The sequence below is a fragment of the Oncorhynchus kisutch genome, unplaced genomic scaffold (assembly GCF_002021735.2).
Source record: "Oncorhynchus kisutch isolate 150728-3 unplaced genomic scaffold, Okis_V2 scaffold731, whole genome shotgun sequence".
Lineage (NCBI taxonomy): Eukaryota > Metazoa > Chordata > Actinopteri > Salmoniformes > Salmonidae > Oncorhynchus > Oncorhynchus kisutch.
The window spans coordinates 315101-339729 of NW_022262676.1; the positions used below are offsets into that span (position 1 = coordinate 315101).

At 42.8% G+C, this 24629-nt stretch overlaps 9 non-coding genes across 9 annotated transcripts; 2 read left to right on the forward strand and 7 right to left on the reverse strand.

Annotated features, from left to right (window-relative positions):
• Positions 1-1632: 1632 nt before the first annotated feature.
• On the reverse strand, positions 1633-1705 carry trnaf-gaa (transfer RNA phenylalanine (anticodon GAA)). The gene has a single exon. It is a non-coding gene; the product is annotated as a tRNA-Phe (tRNA).
• A 2136-nt stretch (positions 1706-3841) lies between these two features.
• Positions 3842-3914, reverse strand: trnaf-gaa (transfer RNA phenylalanine (anticodon GAA)). The gene has a single exon. It is a non-coding gene; the product is annotated as a tRNA-Phe (tRNA).
• A 1028-nt stretch (positions 3915-4942) lies between these two features.
• On the reverse strand, positions 4943-5015 carry trnaf-gaa (transfer RNA phenylalanine (anticodon GAA)). Its single transcript has one exon. It is a non-coding gene; the product is annotated as a tRNA-Phe (tRNA).
• A 1011-nt stretch (positions 5016-6026) lies between these two features.
• Positions 6027-6099, reverse strand: trnaf-gaa (transfer RNA phenylalanine (anticodon GAA)). Its single transcript has one exon. It is a non-coding gene; the product is annotated as a tRNA-Phe (tRNA).
• Positions 6100-7123: 1024 nt separating this feature from the next.
• trnaf-gaa (transfer RNA phenylalanine (anticodon GAA)) lies at positions 7124-7196 on the reverse strand. The gene has a single exon. It is a non-coding gene; the product is annotated as a tRNA-Phe (tRNA).
• Positions 7197-8207: 1011 nt separating this feature from the next.
• On the reverse strand, positions 8208-8280 carry trnaf-gaa (transfer RNA phenylalanine (anticodon GAA)). Its single transcript has one exon. It is a non-coding gene; the product is annotated as a tRNA-Phe (tRNA).
• A 2106-nt stretch (positions 8281-10386) lies between these two features.
• trnaf-gaa (transfer RNA phenylalanine (anticodon GAA)) lies at positions 10387-10459 on the reverse strand. The gene has a single exon. It is a non-coding gene; the product is annotated as a tRNA-Phe (tRNA).
• A 12913-nt stretch (positions 10460-23372) lies between these two features.
• trnaf-gaa (transfer RNA phenylalanine (anticodon GAA)) lies at positions 23373-23445 on the forward strand. The gene has a single exon. It is a non-coding gene; the product is annotated as a tRNA-Phe (tRNA).
• A 1021-nt stretch (positions 23446-24466) lies between these two features.
• Positions 24467-24539, forward strand: trnaf-gaa (transfer RNA phenylalanine (anticodon GAA)). Its single transcript has one exon. It is a non-coding gene; the product is annotated as a tRNA-Phe (tRNA).
• Positions 24540-24629: the final 90 nt, after the last annotated feature.

Consider the following 24629-nt stretch of genomic DNA (forward strand, 5'->3'; position numbering starts at 1 on the left):
AAATCTACATAATTGCCAGTATGGGGATCGAACCCATAACCTTGGCATTATTTGCCCCACACTCTAACCAAATGAGCTAACCTTCCACTAGATATTGGGTGCAATTGTTGATATGCACCGAACCTCTGCAAGTGCTGGCGCCTAAACTAACAAATCAACCAACAGCATAGACTGACAAGACTGGACCCTCTTGGTTGCTTCTTGAGGAAATTCCAAACGGCTGGGGAATTAGCTCAAATTCTTTGCATCCCTGAGGTAGTTGGATCGATGCCTGCATTCTCCAAAAGCACATTATTTTATGGATCCAAGAAAACTCCAGTTCACACTTCATGCAGCCTTGTCTTACGACAACCTACTGTCATGTAACAATGACAAGCAACTTTCCTGTAACACTGATGTCAAAATGTCAGATGAAAAAGCAAGACATTACTTACTTTCAGAGGAGCAGCGTAGCACACACCATTGAGGCCCACAAACAAAGCGGTGGATAGTTTCCTTGAAGCCAAAGCATAAAGAAAAGAACACATACAGATGCCGAAACCAGGGATCGAACCAGGGACCTTTAGATCTTCAGTCTAACGCTCTCCCAAATGAGCTATTTCGGCAATTCACTCAACTTAATTCTGTGGCACCCTTGACAATTCACATGCATGTGACTCATAATTTTGACACTCAAAATCTACATAATTGCCAGTATGGGGATCGAACCCATAACCTTGGCATTATTTGCACCACACTCTAACCAACTGAGCTAACCTTCCACTAGATATTGGGTGCAATTGTTGATATGCACCGAACCTCTGCAAGTGCTGGCGCCTAAACTAACAAATCAACCAACAGCATAGACTGACAAGACTGGACCCTCTTGGTTGCTTCTTGAGGAAATTCCAAACGGCTGGGGAATTAGCTCAAATTCTTTGCATCCCTGAGGTAGTTGGATCGATGCCTGCATTCTCCAAAAGCACATTATTTTATGGATCCAAGAAAACTCCAGTTCACACTTCATGCAGCCTTGTCTTACGACAACCTACTGTCATGTAAACAATGACATGAAACTGTCATGTAAAAATGACAAGCAACTCTCATGTAACACTGATGTCAATGCAGATGACAAAGCAAGACATTACTAACTTTCAGAGAGCAGCGTATCACACACTCTAACCAACTGAGCTAACCGGCCGCTGGCTACAGAGCACAATTGTTGAGATGAGCCTCTGCAAGTGCTGGAGCGCAAACTAACAAGTCCACCAACAGCATAGCCTGACAAGACTGGACACTCTTGGTTGCTCCTTGTGGCAATTTCAAACAGCTGGGAAATTTGATCAATTGGTATTGTTTTTGCTTAGCATGCTATAGGTAGTGGGATCGATTCCCGCATTCCCCCAAAACAATTTTTTTTGTGGGTCCAAGAAAGCTCCAGTTCACACTTCATGCAGCCTTGTCTTACGACAACCTACTGTCATGTAACAATGACAAGCAACTTTCCTGTAACACTGATGTCAAAATGTCAGATATAAAAGCAAGACATTACTTTCTTTGAGAAGAGCAGCGTAGCACACACCATTGAGGCCCACAAACAAAGCTGTGGATAGTTTCCTTGAAGCCAGAGCATAAAGAAAGAACACATTCAGATGACGAAACCAGGGATCGAACCAGGGACCTTTAGATCTTCAGTCTAACGCTCTCCCAACTGAGCTATTTCGGCAATTCACTCAACTTAATTCTGTGGCACCCTTGACAATTCACATGCATGTGACTCATAATTTTGACACTCAAAATCTACATAATTGCCAGTATGGGGATCGAACCCATAACCTTGGCATTATTTGCACCACACTCTAACCAACTGAGCTAACCTTCCACTAGATATTGGGTGCAATTGTTGATATGCACCGAACCTCTGCAAGTGCTGGTGCCTAAACTAACAAATCAACCAACAGCATAGACTGACAAGACTGGACCCTCTTGGTTGCTTCTTGAGGAAATTCCAAACGGCTGGGGAATTAGCTCAAATTCTTTGCATCCCTGAGGTAGTTGGATCGATGCCTGCATTCTCCAAAAGCACATTATTTTATGGATCCAAGAAAACTCCAGTTCACACTTCATGCAGCCTTGTCTTACGACAACCTACTGTCATGTAAACAATGACATGAAACTGTCATGTAAAAATGACAAGCAACTCTCATGTAACACTGATGTCACAATGTCAGATGACAAAGCAAGACATTACTAACTTTCAGAGAGCAGCGTATCACACACTCTAACCAACTGAGCTAACCGGCCGCTGGCTACATAGCACAATTGTTGAGATGAGCCTCTGCAAGTGCTGGAGCGCAAACTAACAAGTCCACCAACAGCATAGCCTGACAAGACTGGACACTCTTGGTTGCTCCTTGTGGCAATTTCAAACAGCTGGGAAATTTGATCAATTGGTATTGTTTTTGCTTAGCATGCTATAGGTAGTGGGATCGATTCCCGCATTCCCCCAAAACAATTTTTTTTGTGGGTCCAAGAAAGCTCCAGTTCACACTTCATGCAGCCTTGTCTTACGACAACCTACTGTCATGTAACAATGACAAGCAACTTTCCTGTAACACTGATGTCAAAATGTCAGATATAAAAGCAAGACATTACTTTCTTTCAGAAGAGCAGCGTAGCACACACCATTGAGGCCCACAAACAAAGCTGTGGATAGTTTCCTTGAAGCCAGAGCATAAAGAAAGAACACATACAGATGACGAAACCAGGGATCGAACCAGGGACCTTTAGATCTTCAGTCTAACGCTCTCCCAACTGAGCTATTTCAGGCAATTCACTCAACTTAATTCTGTGGCACCCTTGACAATTCACATGCATGTGACTCATAATTTTGACACTCAAAATCGTACATAATTGCCAGTATGGGGATCGAACCCATAACCTTGGCATTATTTGCACCACACTCTAACCAACTGAGCTAACCTTCCACTAGTTATTGGGTGCAATTGTTGATATGCACCGAACCTCTGCAAGTGCTGGCGCCTAAACTAACAAATCAACCAACAGCATAGACTGACAAGACTGGACCCTCTTGGTTGCTTCTTGAGGAAATTCCAAACGGCTGGGGAATTAGCTCAAATTCTTTGCATCCCTGAGGTAGTTGGATCGATGCCTGCATTCTCCAAAAGCACATTATTTTATGGATCCAAGAAAACTCCAGTTCACACTTCATGCAGCCTTGTCTTACGACAACCTACTGTCATGTAAACAATGACATGAAACTGTCATGTAAAAATGACAAGCAACTCTCATGTAACACTGATGTCACAATGTCAGATGACAGAGCAAGACATTACTTACTTTCAGAGAGCAGCGTATCACACACTCTAACCAACTGAGCTAACCGGCCGCTGGCTACAGAGCACAATTGTTGAGATGAGCCTCTGCAAGTGCTGGAGCGCAAACTAACAAGTCCACCAACAGCATAGCCTGACAAGACTGGACACTCTTGGTTGCTCCTTGTGGCAATTTCAAACAGCTGGGAAATTTGATCAATTGGTATTGTTTTTGCTTAGCATGCTATAGGTAGTGGGATCGATTCCCGCATTCCCCCAAAACCATTTTTTTTGTGGGTCCAAGAAAGCTCCAGTTCACACTTCATGCAGCCTTGTCTTACGACAACCTACTGTCATGTAACAATGACAAGCAACTTTCCTGTAACACTGATGTCAAAATGTCAGATATAAAAGCAAGACATTACTTTCTTTCAGAATGAGCAGCGTAGCACACACCATTGAGGCCCACAAACAAAGCTGTGGATAGTTTCCTTGAAGCCAGAGCATAAAGAAAGAACACATACAGATGCCGAAACCAGGGATCGAACCAGGGACCTTTAGATCTTCAGTCTAACGCTCTCCCAACTGAGCTATTTCGGCAATTCACTCAACTTATTCTGTGGCACCCTTGACAATTCACATGCATGTGACTCATAATTTTGACACTCAAAATGTACATAATTGCCAGTATGGGGATCGAACCCATAACCTTGGCATTATTTGCACCACACTCTAACCAACTGAGCTAACCTTCCACTAGATATTGGGTGCAATTGTTGATATGCACCGAACCTCTGCAAGTGCTGGCGCCTAAACTAACAAATCAACCAACAGCATAGACTGACAAGACTGGACCCTCTTGGTTGCTTCTTGAGGAAATTCCAAACGGCTGGGGAATTAGCTCAAATTCTTTGCATCCCTGAGGTAGTTGGATCGATGCCTGCATTCTCCAAAAGCACATTATTTTATGGATCCAAGAAAACTCCAGTTCACACTTCATGCAGCCTTGTCTTACGACAACCTACTGTCATGTAAACAATGACATGAAACTGTCATGTAAAAATGACAAGCAACTCTCATGTAACACTGATGTCACAATGTCAGATGACAAGCAAGACATTACTTACTTTCAGAGAGCAGCGTATCACACACTCTAACCAACTGAGCTAACCGTCCGCTGGCTACAGAGCACAATTGTTGAGATGAGCCTCTGCAAGTGCTGGAGCGCAAACTAACAAGTCCACCAACAGCATAGCCTGACAAGACTGGACACTCTTGGTTGCTCCTTGTGGCAATTTCAAACAGCTGGGAAATTTGATCAATTGGTATTGTTTTTGCTTAGCATGCTATAGGTAGTGGGATCGATTCCCGCATTCCCCCAAAACAATTTTTTTTGTGGGTCCAAGAAAGCTCCAGTTCACACTTCATGCAGCCTTGTCTTACGACAACCTACTGTCATGTAACAATGACAAGCAACTTTCCTGTAACACTGATGTCAAAATGTCAGATATAAAAGCAAGACATTACTTTCTTTCAGATGAGCAGCGTAGCACACACCATTGAGGCCCACAAACAAAGCTGTGGATAGTTTCCTTGAAGACGGAGCATAAAGATAGAACACATACAGATGCCGAAACCAGGGATCGAACCAGGGACCTTTAGATCTTCAGTCTAACGCTCTCCCAACTGAGCTATTTCGGCAATTCACTCAACTTATTTCTGTGGCACCCTTGACAATTCACATGCATGTGACTCATAATTTTGACACTCAAAATGTACATAATTGCCAGTATGGGGATCGAACCCATAACCTTGGCATTATTTGCACCACACTCTAACCAACTGAGCTAACCTTCCACTAGATATTGGGTGCAATTGTTGATATGCACCGAACCTCTGCAAGTGCTGGCGCCTAAACTAACAAATCAACCAACAGCATAGACTGACAAGACTGGACCCTCTTGGTTGCTTCTTGAGGAAATTCCAAACGGCTGGGGAATTAGCTCAAATTCTTTGCATCCCTGAGGTAGTTGGATCGATGCCTGCATTCTCCAAAAGCACATTATTTTATGGATCCAAGAAAACTCCAGTTCACACTTCATGCAGCCTTGTCTTACGACAACCTACTGTCATGTAAACAATGACATGAAACTGTCATGTAAAAATGACAAGCAACTCTCATGTAACATGACAAAGCAAGACATTACTAACTTTCAGAGAGCAGCGTATCACACACTCTAACCAACTGAGCTAACCGGCCGCTGGCTACAGAGCACAATTGTTGAGATGAGCCTCTGCAAGTGCTGGAGCGCAAACTAACAAGTCCACCAACAGCATAGCCTGACAAGACTGGACACTCTTGGTTGCTCCTTGTGGCAATTTCAAACAGCTGGGAAATTTGATCAATTGGTATTGTTTTTGCTTAGCATGCTATAGGTAGTGGGATCGATTCCCGCATTCCCCCAAAACAATTTTTTTTGTGGGTCCAAGAAAGCTCCAGTTCACACTTCATGCAGCCTTGTCTTACGACAACCTACTGTCATGTAACAATGACAAGCAACTTTCCTGTAACACTGATGTCAAAATGTCAGATATAAAAGCAAGACATTACTTTCTTTCAGAAGAGCAGCGTAGCACACACCATTGAGGCCCACAAACAAAGCTGTGGATAGTTTCCTTGAAGCCAGAGCATAAAGAAAGAACACATACAGATGCCGAAACCAGGGATCGAACCAGGGACCTTTAGATCTTCAGTCTAACGCTCTCCCAACTGAGCTATTTCGGCAATTCACTCAACTTATTCTGTAGCACCCTTGACAATTCACATGCATGTGACTCATAATTTTGACACTCAAAATGTACATAATTGCCAGTATGGGGATCGAACCCATAACCTTGGCATTATTTGCACCACACTCTAACCAACTGAGCTAACCTTCCACTAGTTATTGGGTGCAATTGTTGATATGCACCGAACCTCTGCAAGTGCTGGCGCCTAAACTAACAAATCAACCAACAGCATAGACTGACAAGACTGGACCCTCTTGGTTGCTTCTTGAGGAAATTCCAAACGGCTGGGGAATTAGCTCAAATTCTTTGCATCCCTGAGGTAGTTGGATCGATGCCTGCATTCTCCAAAAGCACATTATTTTATGGATCCAAGAAAACTCCAGTTCACACTTCATGCAGCCTTGTCTTACGACAACCTACTGTCATGTAAACAATGACATGAAACTGTCATGTAAAAATGACAAGCAACTCTCATGTAACAATGTCAATGTCAGATGACAAAGCAAGACATTACTAACTTTCAGAGAGCAGCGTATCACACACTCTAACCAACTGAGCTAACCGGCCGCTGGCTACAGAGCACAATTGTTGAGATGAGCCTCTGCAAGTGCTGGAGCGCAAACTAACAAGTCCACCAACAGCATAGCCTGACAAGACTGGACACTCTTGGTTGCTCCTTGTGGCAATTTCAAACAGCTGGGAAATTTGATCAATTGGTATTGTTTTTGCTTAGCATGCTATAGGTAGTGGGATCGATTCCCGCATTCCCCCAAAACAATTTTTTTTGTGGGTCCAAGAAAGCTCCAGTTCACACTTCATGCAGCCTTGTCTTACGACAACCTACTGTCATGTAACAATGACAAGCAACTTTCCTGTAACACTGATGTCAAAATGTCAGATATAAAAGCAAGACATTACTTTCTTTCAGAAGAGCAGCGTAGCACACACCATTGAGGCCCACAAACAAAGCTGTGGATAGTTTCCTTGAAGCCAGAGCATAAAGAAAGAACACATACAGATGCCGAAACCAGGGATCGAACCAGGGACCTTTAGATCTTCAGTCTAACGCTCTCCCAACTGAGCTATTTCGGCAATTCACTCAACTTAATTCTGTGGCACCCTTGACAATTCACATGCATGTGACTCATAATTTTGACACTCAAAATGTACATAATTGCCAGTATGGGGATCGAACCCATAACCTTGGCATTATTTGCACCACACTCTAACCAACTGAGCTAACCTTCCACTAGATATTGGGTGCAATTGTTGATATGCACCGAACCTCTGCAAGTGCTGGCGCCTAAACTAACAAATCAACCAACAGCATAGACTGACAAGACTGGACCCTCTTGGTTGCTTCTTGAGGAAATTCCAAACGGCTGGGGAATTAGCTCAAATTCTTTGCATCCCTGAGGTAGTTGGATCGATGCCTGCATTCTCCAAAAGCACATTATTTTATGGATCCAAGAAAACTCCAGTTCACACTTCATGCAGCCTTGTCTTACGACAACCTACTGTCATGTAAACAATGACATGAAACTGTCATGTAAAAATGACAAGCAACTCTCATGTAACATGACAAAGCAAGACATTACTAACTTTCAGAGAGCAGCGTATCACACACTCTAACCAACTGAGCTAACCGGCCGCTGGCTACAGAGCACAATTGTTGAGATGAGCCTCTGCAAGTGCTGGAGCGCAAACTAACAAGTCCACCAACAGCATAGCCTGACAAGACTGGACACTCTTGGTTGCTCCTTGTGGCAATTTCAAACAGCTGGGAAATTTGATCAATTGGTATTGTTTTTGCTTAGCATGCTATAGGTAGTGGGATCGATTCCCGCATTCCCCCAAAACAATTTTTTTTGTGGGTCCAAGAAAGCTCCAGTTCACACTTCATGCAGCCTTGTCTTACGACAACCTACTGTCATGTAACAATGACAAGCAACTTTCCTGTAACACTGATGTCAAAATGTCAGATATAAAAGCAAGACATTACTTTCTTTCAGAAGAGCAGCGTAGCACACACCATTGAGGCCCACAAACAAAGCTGTGGATAGTTTCCTTGAAGCCAGAGCATAAAGAAAGAACACATACAGATGACGAAACCAGGGATCGAACCAGGGACCTTTAGATCTTCAGTCTAACGCTCTCCCAACTGAGCTATTTCGGCAATTCACTCAACTTAATTCTGTGGCACCCTTGACAATTCACATGCATGTGACTCATAATTTTGACACTCAAAATCTACATAATTGCCAGTATGGGGATCGAACCCATAACCTTGGCATTATTTGCACCACACTCTAACCAACTGAGCTAACCTTCCACTAGATATTGGGTGCAATTGTTGATATGCACCGAACCTCTGCAAGTGCTGGCGCCTAAACTAACAAATCAACCAACAGCATAGACTGACAAGACTGGACCCTCTTGGTTGCTTCTTGAGGAAATTCCAAACGGCTGGGGAATTAGCTCAAATTCTTTGCATCCCTGAGGTAGTTGGATCGATGCCTGCATTCTCCAAAAGCACATTATTTTATGGATCCAAGAAGACTCCAGTTCACACTTCATGCAGCCTTGTCTTACGACAACCTACTGTCATGTAAACAATGACATGAAACTGTCATGTAAAAATGACAAGCAACTCTCATGTAACACTGATGTCACATGACAGAGAAAGACATTACTTACTTTCAGAGAGCAGCGTATCACACACTCTAACCAACTGAGCTAACCGTCCGCTGGCTACAGAGCACAATTGTTGAGATGAGCCTCTGCAAGTGCTGGAGCGCAAACTAACAAGTCCACCAACAGCATAGCCTGACAAGACTGGACACTCTTGGTTGCTCCTTGTGGCAATTTCAAACAGCTGGGAAATTTGATCAATTGGTATTGTTTTTGCTTAGCATGCTATAGGTAGTGGGATCGATTCCCGCATTCCCCCAAAACAATTTTTTTTGTGGGTCCAAGAAAGCTCCAGTTCACACTTCATGCAGCCTTGTCTTACGACAACCTACTGTCATGTAACAATGACAAGCAACTTTCCTGTAACACTGATGTCAAAATGTCAGATATAAAAGCAAGACATTACTTAATTTAAGAGGAGCAGCGTAGCACACACCATTGAGGCCCACAAACAAAGCTGTGGATAGTTTCCTTGAAGACGGAGCATAAAGATAGAACACATACAGATGCCGAAACCAGGGATCGAACAAGGGACCTTTAGATCTTCAGTCTAACGCTCTCCCAACTGAGCTATTTCGGCAATTCACTCAACTTATTTCTGTGGCACCCTTGACAATTCACATGCATGTGACTCATAATTTTGATACTCAAAATGTACATAATTGCCAGTATGGGGATCGAACCCATAACCTTGGCATTATTTGCACCACACTCTAACCAACTGAGCTAACCTTCCACTAGATATTGGGTGCAATTGTTGATATGCACCGAACCTCTGCAAGTGCTGGCGCCTAAACTAACAAATCAACCAACAGCATAGACTGACAAGACTGGACCCTCTTGGTTGCTTCTTGAGGAAATTCCAAACGGCTGGGGAATTAGCTCAAATTCTTTGCATCCCTGAGGTAGTTGGATCGATGCCTGCATTCTCCAAAAGCACATTATTTTATGGATCCAAGAAAACTCCAGTTCACACTTCATGCAGCCTTGTCTTACGACAACCTACTGTCATGTAAACAATGACATGAAACTGTCATGTAAAAATGACAAGCAACTCTCATGTAACATGACAAAGCAAGACATTACTAACTTTCAGAGAGCAGCGTATCACACACTCTAACCAACTGAGCTAACCGGCCGCTGGCTACAGAGCACAATTGTTGAGATGAGCCTCTGCAAGTGCTGGAGCGCAAACTAACAAGTCCACCAACAGCATAGCCTGACAAGACTGGACACTCTTGGTTGCTCCTTGTGGCAATTTCAAACAGCTGGGAAATTTGATCAATTGGTATTGTTTTTGCTTAGCATGCTATAGGTAGTGGGATCGATTCCCGCATTCCCCCAAAACAATTTTTTTTGTGGGTCCAAGAAAGCTCCAGTTCACACATCATGCAGCCTTGTCTTACGACAACCTACTGTCATGTAACAATGACAAGCAACTTTCCTGTAACACTGATGTCAAAATGTCAGATATAAAAGCAAGACATTACTTTCTTTCAGAAGAGCAGCGTAGCACACACCATTGAGGCCCACAAACAAAGCTGTGGATAGTTTCCTTGAAGCCAGAGCATAAAGAAAGAACACATACAGATGCCGAAACCAGGGATCGAACCAGGGACCTTTAGATCTTCAGTCTAACGCTCTCCCAACTGAGCTATTTCGGCAATTCACTTCAACTTGATTCTGTAGCACCCTTGACAATTCACATGCATGTGATTCATAATTTTGACACTCAAAATGTACATAATTGCCAGTATGGGGATCGAACCCATAACCTTGGCATTATTTGCACCACACTCTAACCAACTGAGCTAACCTTCCACTAGATATTGGGTGCAATTGTTGATATGCACCGAACCTCTGCAAGTGCTGGCGCCTAAACTAACAAATCAACCAACAGCATAGACTGACAAGACTGGACCCTCTTGGTTGCTTCTTGAGGAAATTCCAAACGGCTGGGGAATTAGCTCAAATTCTTTGCATCCCTGAGGTAGTTGGATCGATGCCTGCATTCTCCAAAAGCACATTATTTTATGGATCCAAGAAAACTCCAGTTCACACTTCATGCAGCCTTGTCTTACGACAACCTACTGTCATGTAAACAATGACATGAAACTGTCATGTAAAAATGACAAGCAACTCTCATGTAACATGTCAATGTCAGATGACAAAGCAAGACATTACTAACTTTCAGAGAGCAGCGTATCACACACTCTAACCAACTGAGCTAACCGTCCGCTGGCTACAGAGCACAATTGTTGAGATGAGCCTCTGCAAGTGCTGGAGCGCAAACTAACAAGTCCACCAACAGCATAGCCTGACAAGACTGGACACTCTTGGTTGCTCCTTGTGGCAATTTCAAACAGCTGGGAAATTTGATCAAGGACCAGCCTGGCTAAAACACTTCACATTATATAGTAACAGAGCTATGGACCAGCCTGGCTAAAACACTTCACATTATATAGTAACATAGAGCTATGGACCAGCCTGGACCAGCCTGGCTAAAACACTTCACATTATATAGTAACATAGAGCTATGGACCAGCCTGGACCAGCCTGGCTAAAACACTTCACATTATATAGTAACATAGAGCTATGGACCAGCCTGGCTAAAACACTTCACATTATATAGTAACAGAGCTATGTACCAGCCTGGCTAAAACACTTCACATTATATAGTAACAGAGCTATGGACCAGCCTGACTAAAACACTTCACATTATATAGTAACAGAGCTATGGACCAGCCTGGGCCAGCCTGGCTAAAACACTTCACATTATATAGTAACATAGAGCTATGGACCAGCCTGACTAAAACACTTCACATTATATAGTAACAGAGCTATGGACCAGCCTGGCTAAAACACTTCACATTATATAGTAAACAGAGCTATGGACCAGCCTGGCTAAAACACTTCACATTATATAGTATCATAGAGCTATGGACCAGCCTGGACCAGCCTGGCTAAAACACTTCACATTATATAGTAACAGAGCTATGGACCAGCCTGGACCAGCCTGGCTAAAACACTTCACATTATATAGTAACAGAGCTATGTACCAGCCTGGACCAGCCTGGCTAAAAACTTCACATTATATAGTAACATAGAGCTATGGACCAGCCTGGCTAAAACACTTCACATTATATAGTAACAGAGCTATGGACCAGCCTGGACCAGCCTGGCTAAAACACTTCACATTATATAGTAACAGAGCTATGGACCAGCCTGGACCAGCCTGGCTAAAACACTTCACATTATATAGTAACAGAGCTATGGACCAGCCTGGACCAGCCTGGCTAAAACACTTCACATTATATAGTAACAGAGCTATGGACCAGCCTGGACCAGCCTGGCTAAAACACTTCACATTATATAGTAACAGAGCTATGGACCAGCCTGGCTAAAAACACTTCACATTATATAGTAACAGAGCTATGGACCAGCCTGGACCAGCCTGACTAAAACACTTCACATTATATAGTAACAGAGCTATGGACCAGCCTGGACCAGCCTGACTAAAACACTTCACATTATATAGTAACAGAGCTATGGACCAGCCTGACTAAAACACTTCACATTATATAGTAACAGAGCTATGGACCAGCCTGGACCAGCCTGGCTAAACACTTCACATTATATAGTAACAGAGCTATGGACCAGCCTGGCTAAAACACTTCACATTATATAGTAACATAGAGCTATGGACCAGCCTGGCTAAAACACTTCACATTATATAGTAACAGAGCTATGGACCAGCCTGACTAAAACACTTCACATTATATAGTAACAGAGCTATGGACCAGCCTGGACCAGCCTGACTAAAACACTTCACATTATATAGTAACAGAGCTATGGACCAGCCTGACTAAAACACTTCACATTATATAGTAACAGAGCTATGGACCAGCCTGGACCAGCCTGGCTAAAACACTTCACATTATATAGTAACAGAGCTATGGACCAGCCTGGCTAAAACACTTCACATTATATAGTAACATAGAGCTATGGACCAGCCTGGCTAAAAACACTTCACATTATATAGTAACAGAGCTATGGACCAGCCTGACTAAAACACTTCACATTATATAGTAACAGAGCTATGGACCAGCCTGGCTAAAACACTTCACATTATATAGTAACAGAGCTATGGACCAGCCTGACTAAAACACTTCACATTATATAGTAAAGCTATGGACCAGCCTGGCTAAAACACTTCACATATAGTAACAGAGCTATGGACCAGCCTGGCTAAAACACTTCACATTATATAGTAACAGAGCTATGGACCAGCCTGGACCAGCCTGACTAAAACACTTCACATTATATAGTAACAGAGCTATGGACCAGCCTGACTAAAACACTTCACATTATATAGTAACAGAGCTATGGACCAGCCTGGACCAGCCTGACTAAAACACTTCACATTATATAGTAACAGAGCTATGGACCAGCCTGGACCAGCCTGACTAAAACACTTCACATTATATAGTAACAGAGCTATGGACCAGCCTGACTAAAACACTTCACATTATATAGTAACAGAGCTATGGACCAGCCTGGCTAAAACACTTCACATTATATAGTAACAGAGCTATGGACCAGCCTGGACCAGCCTGACTAAAACACTTCACATTATATAGTAACAGAGCTATGGACCAGCCTGGACCAGCCTGGCTAAAACACTTCACATTATATAGTAACAGAGCTATGGACCAGCCTGGACCAGCCTGGCTAAAACACTTCACATTATATAGTAACAGAGCTATGGACCAGCCTGACTAAAACACTTCACATTATATAGTAACAGAGCTATGGACCAGCCTGGACCAGCCTGGCTAAAACACTTCACATTATATAGTAACAGAGCTATGGACCAGCCTGGACCAGCCTGACTAAAACACTTCACATTATAGTAACAGAGCTATGGACCAGCCTGGACCAGCCTGGCTAAAACACTTCACATTATATAGTAACAGAGCTATGGACCAGCCTGGACCAGCCTGGCTAAAACACTTCACATTATATAGTAACAGAGCTATGGACCAGCCTGGCTAAAACACTTCACATTATATAGTAACAGAGCTATGGACCAGCCTGGACCAGCCTGGCTAAAACACTTCACATTATATAGTAACAGAGCTATGGACCAGCCTGGCTAAAACACTTCACATTATATAGTAACAGAGCTATGGACCAGCCTGGACCAGCCTGGCTAAAACACTTCACATTATATAGTAACAGAGCTATGGACCAGCCTGGCTAAAACACTTCACATTATATAGTAACAGAGCTATGGACCAGCCTGGACCAGCCTGGCTAAAACACTTCACATTATATAGTAACAGAGCTATGGACCAGCCTGGCTAAAAACACTTCACATTATATAGTAACAGAGCTATGGAGCAGCCTGGCTAAAACACTTCACATTATATAGTAACAGAGCTATGGACCAGCCTGGACCAGCCTGGCTAAAACACTTCACATTATATAGTAACAGAGCTATGGACCAGCCTGGCTAAAACACTTCACATTATATAGTAACAGAGCTATGGACCAGCCTGGCTAAAACACTTCACATATATAGTAACAGAGCTATGGACCAGCCTGGACCAGCCTGGCTAAAACACTTCACATTATATAGTAACAGAGCTATGGACCAGCCTGGCTAAAACACTTCACATTATATAGTAACAGAGCTATGGACCAGCCTGGACCAGCCTGGCTAAAACACTTCACATTATATAGTAACAGAGCTATGGACCAGCCTGGCTAAAACACTTCACATATATAGTAACAGAGCTATGGACCAGCCTGGCTAAAACACTTCACATTATATAGTAACAGAGCTATGGACCAGCCTGACTAAAACACTTCACATTATATAGTAACAGAGCTATGGACCAGCCTGGACCAGCCTGGCTAAAACACTTCACATTATATAGTAACAGAGCTATGGACCAGCCTGGCTAAAACACTTCACATTATATAGTAACAGAGCTATGGACCAGCCTGGCTAAAACACTTCACATTATATAGTAACAGAGCTATGGACCAGCCTGGCTAAAACACTTCACATTATATAGTAACAGAGCTATGGACCAGCCTGGACCAGCCTGGCTAAAACACTTCACATTATATAGTAACAGAGCTATGGACCAGCCTGGCTAAAACACTTCACATTATATAGTAACAGAGCTATGGACCAGCCTGGACCAGCCTGGCTAAAACACTTCACATTATATAGTAACATAGAGCTATGGACCAGCCTGGCTAAAACACTTCACATTATATAGTAACAGAGCTATGTACCAGCCTGGCTAAAACACTTCACATTATATAGTAACCGAGCTATGGACCAGCCTGACTAAAACACTTCACATTATATAGTAACAGAGCTATGGACCAGCCTGGGCCAGCCTGGCTAAAACACTTCACATTATATAGTAACATAGAGCTATGGACCAGCCTGACTAAAACACTTCACATTATATAGACAGAGCTATGGACCAGCCTGGCTAAAACACTTCACATTAATAGTAACAGAGCTATGGACCAGCCTGGCTAAAACACTTCACATTATATAGTATCATAGAGCTATGGACCAGCCTGGACCAGCCTGGCTAAAACACTTCACATTATATAGTAACAGAGCTATGGACCAGCCTGGACCAGCCTGGCTAAAACACTTCACATTATATAGTAACAGAGCTATGTACCAGCCTGGACCAGCCTGGCTAAAACACTTCACATTATATAGTAACATAGAGCTATGGACCAGCCTGGCTAAAACACTTCACATTATATAGTAACATAGAGCTATGGACCAGCCTGACTAAAACACTTCACATTATATAGTAACAGAGCTATGGACCAGCCTGGCTAAAACACTTCACATTATATAGTAACAGAGCTATGGACCAGCCTGGCTAAAACACTTCACATTATATAGTAACAGAGCTATGGACCAGCCTGGACCAGCCTGGCTAAAACACTTCACATTATATAGTAACAGAGCTATGGACCAGCCTGGACCAGCCTGGCTAAAACACTTCACATTATATAGTAACAGAGCTATGGACCAGCCTGGACCAGCCTGGCTAAAACACTTCACATTATATAGTAACAGAGCTATGGACCAGCCTGGACCAGCCTGGCTAAAACACTTCACATTATATAGTAACAGAGCTATGGACCAGCCTGGCTAAAACACTTCACATTATATAGTAACAGAGCTATGGACCAGCCTGGACCAGCCTGACTAAAACACTTCACATTATATAGTAACAGAGCTATGGACCAGCCTGGACCAGCCTGGCTAAAACACTTCACATTATATAGTAACAGAGCTATGGACCAGCCTGGACCAGCCTGACTAAAACACTTCACATTATATAGTAACAGAGCTATGGACCAGCCTGACTAAAACACTTCACATTATATAGTAACATAGAGCTATGGACCAGCCTGGCTAAAACACTTCACATTATATAGTAACAGGGCTATGGACCAGCCTGACTAAAACACTTCACATTATATAGTAACAGAGCTATGGACCAGCCTGGACCAGCCTGACTAAAACACTTCACATTATATAGTAACAGAGCTATGGACCAGCCTGACTAAAACACTTCACATTATATAGTAACAGAGCTATGGACCAGCCTGGACCAGCCTGGCTAAAACACTTCACATTATATAGTAACAGAGCTATGGACCAGCCTGGCTAAAACACTTCACATTATATAGTAACATAGAGCTATGGACCAGCCTGGCTAAAACACTTCACATTATATAGTAACAGAGCTATGGACCAGCCTGACTAAAACACTTCACATTATATAGTAACAGAGCTATGGACCAGCCTGGCTAAAACACTTCACATTATATAGTAACAGAGCTATGGACCAGCCTGACTAAAACACTTCACATTATATAGTAACAGAGCTATGGACCAGCCTGGCTAAAACACTTCACATTATATAGTAACAGAGCTATGGACCAGCCTGGCTAAAACACTTCACATTATATAGTAACAGAGCTATGGACCAGCCTGGACCAGCCTGACTAAAACACTTCACATTATATAGTAACAGAGCTATGGACCAGCCTGACTAAAACACTTCACATTATATAGTAACAGAGCTATGGACCAGCCTGGACCAGCCTGACTAAAACACTTCATTATATAGTAACAGAGCTATGGACCAGCCTGGACCAGCCTGACTAAAACACTTCACATATATAGTAACAGAGCTATGGACCAGCCTGGACCAGCCTGACTAAAACACTTCACATTATATAGTAACAGAGCTATGGACCAGCCTGACTAAAACACTTCACATTATATAGTAACAGAGCTATGGACCAGCCTGGCTAAAACACTTCACATTATATAGTAACAGAGCTATGGACCAGCCTGGACCAGCCTGACTAAAACACTTCACATTATATAGTAACAGAGCTATGGACCAGCCTGGACCAGCCTGGCTAAAACACTTCACATTATATAGTAACAGAGCTATGGACCAGCCTGGACCAGCCTGGCTAAAACACTTCACATTATATAGTAACAGAGCTATGGACCAGCCTGACTAAAACACTTCACATTATATAGTAACAGAGCTATGGACCAGCCTGGACCAGCCTGGCTAAAACACTTCACATTATATAGTAACAGAGCTATGGACCAGCCTGGACCAGCCTGACTAAAACACTTCACATTATATAGTAACAGAGCTATGGACCAGCCTGGACCAGCCTGGCTAAAACACTTCACATTATATAGTAACAGAGCTATGGACCAGCCTGGACCAGCCTGGCTAAAACACTTCACATTATATAGTAACAGAGCTATGGACCAGCCTGGCTAAAAACACTTCACATTATATAGTAACAGAGCTATGGACCAGCCTGGACCAGCCTGGCTAAAACACTTCACATTATATAGTAACAGAGCTATGGACCAGCCTGGCTAAAACACTTCACATTATATAGTAACAGAGCTATGGACCAGCCTGGACCAGCCTGGCTAAAAACACTTCACATTATATAGTAACAGAGCTATGGACCAGCCTGGCTAAAACACTTCACAATTATATAGTAACAGAGCTATGGACCAGCCTGGACCAGCCTGGCTAAAACACTTCACATTATATTGTAACAGAGCTATGGACCAGCCTGGCTAAAACACTTCACATTATATAGTAACAGAGCTATGGACCAGCCTGGCTAAAACACTTCACATTATATAGTAACAGAGCTATGGACCAGCCTGGACCAGCCTGGCTAAAACACTTCACATTATATAGTAACAGAGCTATGGACCAGCCTGGCTAAAACACTTCACATTATATAGTAACAGAGCTATGGACCAGCCTGGCTAAAACACTTCACATTATATAGTAACAGAGCTATGGACCAGCCTGGACCAGCCTGGCTAAAACACTTCACATTATATAGTAACAGAGCTATGGACCAGCCTGGCTAAAACTTCACATTATATAGTAACAGAGCTATGGACCAGCCTGGACCAGCCTGGCTAAAACACTTCACATTATATAGTAACAGAGCTATGGACCAGCCTGGCTAAAACTAAAACACTTCACATTATATAGTAACAGAGCTATGGACCAGCCTGGCTAAAACACTTCACATTATATAGTAACAGAGCTATGGACCAGCCTGACTAAAACACTTCACATTATATAGTAACAGAGCTATGGACCAGCCTGGACCAGCCTGGCTAAAACACTTCACATTATATAGTAACAGAGCTATGGACCAGCCTGGCTAAAACACTTCACATTATATAGTAACAGAGCTATGGACCAGCCTGGCTAAAACACTTCACATTATATAGTAACAGAGCTATGGACCAGCCTGGCTAAAACACTTCACATTATATAGTAACAGAGCTATGGACCAGCCTGGACCAGCCTGGCTAAAACACTTCACATTATATAGTAACAGAGCTATGGACCAGCCTGGCTAAAACACTTCACATTATATAGTAACAGAGCTATGGACCAGCCTGGACCAGCCTGGCTAAAACACTTCACATTATATAGTAACATAGAGCTATGGACCAGCCTGGCTAAAACACTTCACATTATATAGTAACAGAGCTATGTACCAGCCTGGCTAAAACACTTCACATTATATAGTAACAGAGCTATGGACCAGCCTGACTAAAACACTTCACATTATATAGTAACAGAGCTATGGACCAGCCTGGGCCAGCCTGGCTAAAAACACTTCACATTATATAGTAACATAGAGCTATGGACCAGCCTGACTAAAACACTTCACATTATATAGTAACAGAGCTATGGACCAGCCTGGCTAAAACACTTCACATTATATAGTAACAGAGCTATGGACCAGCCTGGCTAAAACACTTCACATTATATAGTATCATAGAGCTATGGACCAGCCTGGACCAGCCTGGCTAAAACACTTCACATTATATAGTAACAGAGCTATGGACCAGCCTGGACCAGCCTGGCTAAAACACTTCACATTATATAGTAACAGAGCTATGTACCAGCCTGGACCAGCCTGGCTAAAACACTTCACATTATATAGTAACATAGAGCTATGGACCAGCCTGGCTAAAACACTTCACATTATATAGTAACATAGAGCTATGGACCAGCCTGACTAAAACACTTCACATTATATAGTAACAGAGCTATGGACCAGCCTGGCTAAAACACTTCACATTATATAGTAACAGAGCTATGGACCAGCCTGGCTAAAACACTTCACATTATATAGTAACAGAGCTATGGACCAGCCTGGACCAGCCTGGCTAAAACACTTCACATTATATAGTAACAGAGCTATGGACCAGCCTGGACCAGCCTGGCTAAAACACTTCACATTATATAGTAACAGAGCTATGGACCAGCCTGGACCAGCCTGGCTAAAACACTTCACATTATATAGTAACAGAGCTATGGACCAGCCTGGACCAGCCTGGCTAAAACACTTCACATTATATAGTAACAGAGCTATGGACCAGCCTGGACCAGCCTGGCTAAAACACTTCACATTATATAGTAACAGAGCTATGGACCAGCCTGGCTAAAAACACTTCACATTATATAGTAACAGAGCTATGGACCAGCCTGGACCAGCCTGACTAAAACACTTCACATTATATAGTAACAGAGCTATGGACCAGCCTGGACCAGCCTGGCTAAAACACTTCACATTATATAGTAACAGAGCTATGGACCAGCCTGGACCAGCCTGACTAAAAACACTTCACATTATATAGTAACAGAGCTATGGACCAGCCTGACTAAAACACTTCACATTATATAGTAACAGAGCTATGGACCAGCCTGGACCAGCCTGGCTAAAACACTTCACATTATATAGTAACAGAGCTATGGACCAGCCTGGCTAAAACACTTCACATTATATAGTAACATAGAGCTATGGACCAGCCTGGACCAGCCTGGCTAAAACACTTCACATTATATAGTAACAGCGCTATGGACCAGCCTGACTAAAACACTTCACATTATATAGTAACAGAGCTATGGACCAGCCTGGACCAGCCTGACTAAAACACTTCACATTATATAGTAACAGAGCTATGGACCAGCCTGACTAAAACACTTCACATTATATAGTAACAGAGCTATTGACCAGCCTGGACCAGCCTGGCTAAAACACTTCACATTATATAGTAACAGAGCTATGGACCAGCCTGGCTAAAACACTTCACATTATATAGTAACAGAGCTATGGACCAGCCTGACTAAAACACTTCACATTATATAGTAACAGAGCTATGGACCAGCCTGGACCAGCCTGACTAAAACACTTCACATTATATAGTAACAGAGCTATGGACCAGCCTGACTAAAACACTTCACATTATATAGTAACAGAGCTATGGACCAGCCTGGCTAAAACACTTCACATTATATAGTAACAGAGCTATGGACCAGCCTGGCTAAAACACTTCACATTATATAGTAACAGAGCTATGGACCAGCCTGACTAAAACACTTCACATTATATAGTAACAGAGCTATGGACCAGCCTGGCTAAAACACTTCACATTATATAGTAACAGAGCTATGGACCAGCCTGGCTAAAACACTTCACATTATATAGTAACAGAGCTATGGACCAGCCTGGACCAGCCTGACTAAAACACTTCACATTATATAGTAACAGAGCTATGGACCAGCCTGACTAAAACACTTCACATTATATAGTAACAGAGCTATGGACCAGCCTGGACCAGCCTGGCTAAAACACTTCACATTATATAGTAACAGAGCTATGGACCAGCCTGGACCAGCCTGGCTAAAACACTTCACATTATATAGTAACAGAGCTATGGACCAGCCTGGCTAAAACACTTCACATTATATAGTAACAGAGCTATGGACCAGCCTGGCTAAAACACTTCACATTATATAGTAACAGAGCTATGGACCAGCCTGGACCAGCCTGGCTAAAACACTTCACATTATATAGTAACAGAGCTATGGACCAGCCTGGCTAAAACACTTCACATTATATAGTAACAGAGCTATGGACCAGCCTGGCTAAAACACTTCACATTATATAGTAACAGAGCTATGGACCAGCCTGGACCAGCCTGGCTAAAACACTTCACATTATATAGTAACAGAGCTATGGACCAGCCTGGCTAAAACACTTCACATTATATAGTAACAGAGCTATGGACCAGCCTGGACCAGCCTGGCTAAAACACTTCACATTATATAGTAACAGAGCTATGGACCAGCCTGGCTAAAACACTTCACATTATATAGTAACAGAGCTATGGACCAGCCTGGCTAAAACACTTCACATTATATAGTAACAGAGCTATGGACCAGCCTGACTAAAACACTTCACATTATATAGTAACAGAGGCTCTGTAGCCAGCGGACGGTTAGCTCAGTTGGTTAGAGTGTGTGATACGCTGCTCTCTGAAAGTAAGTAATGTCTTGCTTTGTCATCTGACATTGTGACATCAGTGTTACATGAGAGTTGCTTGTCATTTTTACATGACAGTTTCATGTCATTGTTTACATGACAGTAGGTTGTCGTAAGACAAGGCTGCATGAAGTGTGAACTGGAGTTTTCTTGGATCCATAAAATAATGTGCTTTTGGAGAATGCAGGCATCGATCCAACTACCTCAGGGATGCAAAGAATTTGAGCTAATTCCCCAGCCGTTTGGAATTTCCTCAAGAAGCAACCAAGAGGGTCCAGTCTTGTCAGTCTATGCTGTTGGTTGATTTGTTAGTTTAGGCGCCAGCACTTGCAGAGGTTCGGTGCATATCAACAATTGCACCCAATAACTAGTGGAAGGTTAGCTCAGTTGGTTAGCGTGTTGTGCAATAATGCCAAGGTTATGGGTTCGATCCCCATACTGCAATTATGTACATTTGAGTGTCAAAATTATGAATCACATGCATGTGAATTGTCAAGGGTGCTACAGAATCAAGTTGAGTGAATTTCCGAAATAGCTCAGTTGGGAGAGCGTTAGACTGAAGATCTAAAGGTCCCTGGTTCGATCCCCTGGTTTCGGCATCTGTATGTGTTCTTTCTTTATGCTCTGGCTTCAAGGAAACTATCCACAGCTTTGTTTGTGGGCCTCAATGGTGTGTGCTACGCTGCTCTTCTGAAAGAAAGTAATGTCTTGCTTTTATATCTGACATTTTGACATCAGTGTTACAGGAAAGTTGCTTGTCATTGTTACATGACAGTAGGTTGTCGTAAGACAAGGCTGCATGAAGTGTGAACTGGAGCTTTCTTGGACCCACAAAAAAAATGTTTTGGGGGAATGCGGGAATCGATCCCACTACCTATAGCATGCTAAGCAAAAACAATACCAATTGATCAAATTTCCCAGCTGTTTGAAATTGCCACAAGGAGCAACCAAGAGTGTCCAGTCTTGTCAGGCTATGCTGTTGGTGGACTTGTTAGTTTGCGCTCCAGCACTTGCAGAGGCTCATCTCAACAATTGTGCTCTGTAGCCAGCGGCGGTTAGCTCAGTTGGTTAGAGTGTGTGATACGCTGCTCTCTGAAAGTTAGTAATGTCTTGCTTTGTCATGTTACATGAGAGTTGCTTGTCATTTTTACATGACAGTTTCATGTCATTGTTTACATGACAGTAGGTTGTCGTAAGACAAGGCTGCATGAAGTGTGAACTGGAGTTTTCTTGGATCCATAAAATAATGTGCTTTTGGAGAATGCAGGCATCGATCCAACTACCTCAGGGATGCAAAGAATTTGAGCTAATTCCCCAGCCGTTTGGAATTTCCTCAAGAAGCAACCAAGAGGGTCCAGTCTTGTCAGTCTATGCTGTTGGTTGATTTGTTAGTTTAGGCGCCAGCACTTGCAGAGGTTCGGTGCATATCAACAATTGCACCCAATATCTAGTGGAAGGTTAGCTCAGTTGATTAGAGTGTGGTGCAAATAATGCCAAGGTTATGGGTTCGATCCCCATACTGGCAATTATGTACATTTTGAGTATCAAAATTATGAGTCACATGCATGTGAATTGTCAAGGGTGCCACAGAAATAAGTTGAGTGAATTGCCGAAATAGCTCAGTTGGGAGAGCGTTAGACTGAAGATCTAAAGGTCCCTGGTTCGATCCCTGGTTTCGGCATCTGTATGTGTTCTATCTTTATGCTCCGTCTTCAAGGAAACTATCCACAGCTTTGTTTGTGGGCCTCAATGGTGTGTGCTACGCTGCTCATCTGAAAGAAAGTAATGTCTTGCTTTTATATCTGACATTTTGACATCAGTGTTACAGGAAAGTTGCTTGTCATTGTTACATGACAGTAGGTTGTCGTAAGACAAGGCTGCATGAAGTGTGAACTGGAGCTTTCTTGGACCCACAAAAAAAATTGTTTTGGGGGAATGCGGGAATCGATCCCACTACCTATAGCATGCTAAGCAAAAACAATACCAATTGATCAAATTTCCCAGCTGTTTGAAATTGCCACAAGGAGCAACCAAGAGTGTCCAGTCTTGTCAGGCTATGCTGTTGGTGGACTTGTTAGTTTGCGCTCCAGCACTTGCAGAGGCTCATCTCAACAATTGTGCTCTGTAGCCAGCGGACGGTTAGCTCAGTTGGTTAGAGTGTGTGATACGCTGCTCTCTGAAAGTAAGTAATGTCTTTCTCTGTCATGTGACATCAGTGTTACATGAGAGTTGCTTGTCATTTTTACATGACAGTTTCATGTCATTGTTTACATGACAGTAGGTTGTCGTAAGACAAGGCTGCATGAAGTGTGAACTGGAGTTTTCTTGGATCCATAAAATAATGTGCTTTTGGAGAATGCAGGCATCGATCCAACTACCTCAGGGATGCAAAGAATTTGAGCTAATTCCCCAGCCGTTTGGAATTTCCTCAAGAAGCAACCAAGAGGGTCCAGTCTTGTCAGTCTATGCTGTTGGTTGATTTGTTAGTTTAGGCGCCAGCACTTGCAGAGGTTCGGTGCATATCAACAATTGCACCCAATATCTAGTGGAAGGTTAGCTCAGTTGTTAGAGTGTGGTGCAAATAATGCCAAGGTTATGGGTTCGATCCCCATACTGGCAATTATGTACATTTTGAGTGTCAAAATTATGAATCACATGCATGTGAATTGTCAAGGGTGCTACAGAATCAAGTTGAGTGAATTGCCGAAATAGCTCAGTTGGGAGAGTGTTAGACTGAAGATCTAAAGGTCCCTGGTTCGATCCCTGGTTTCGGCATCTGTATGTGTTCTTTCTTTATGCTCTGGCTTCAAGGAAACTATCCACAGCTTTGTTTGTGGGCCTCAATGGTGTGTGCTACGCTGCTCT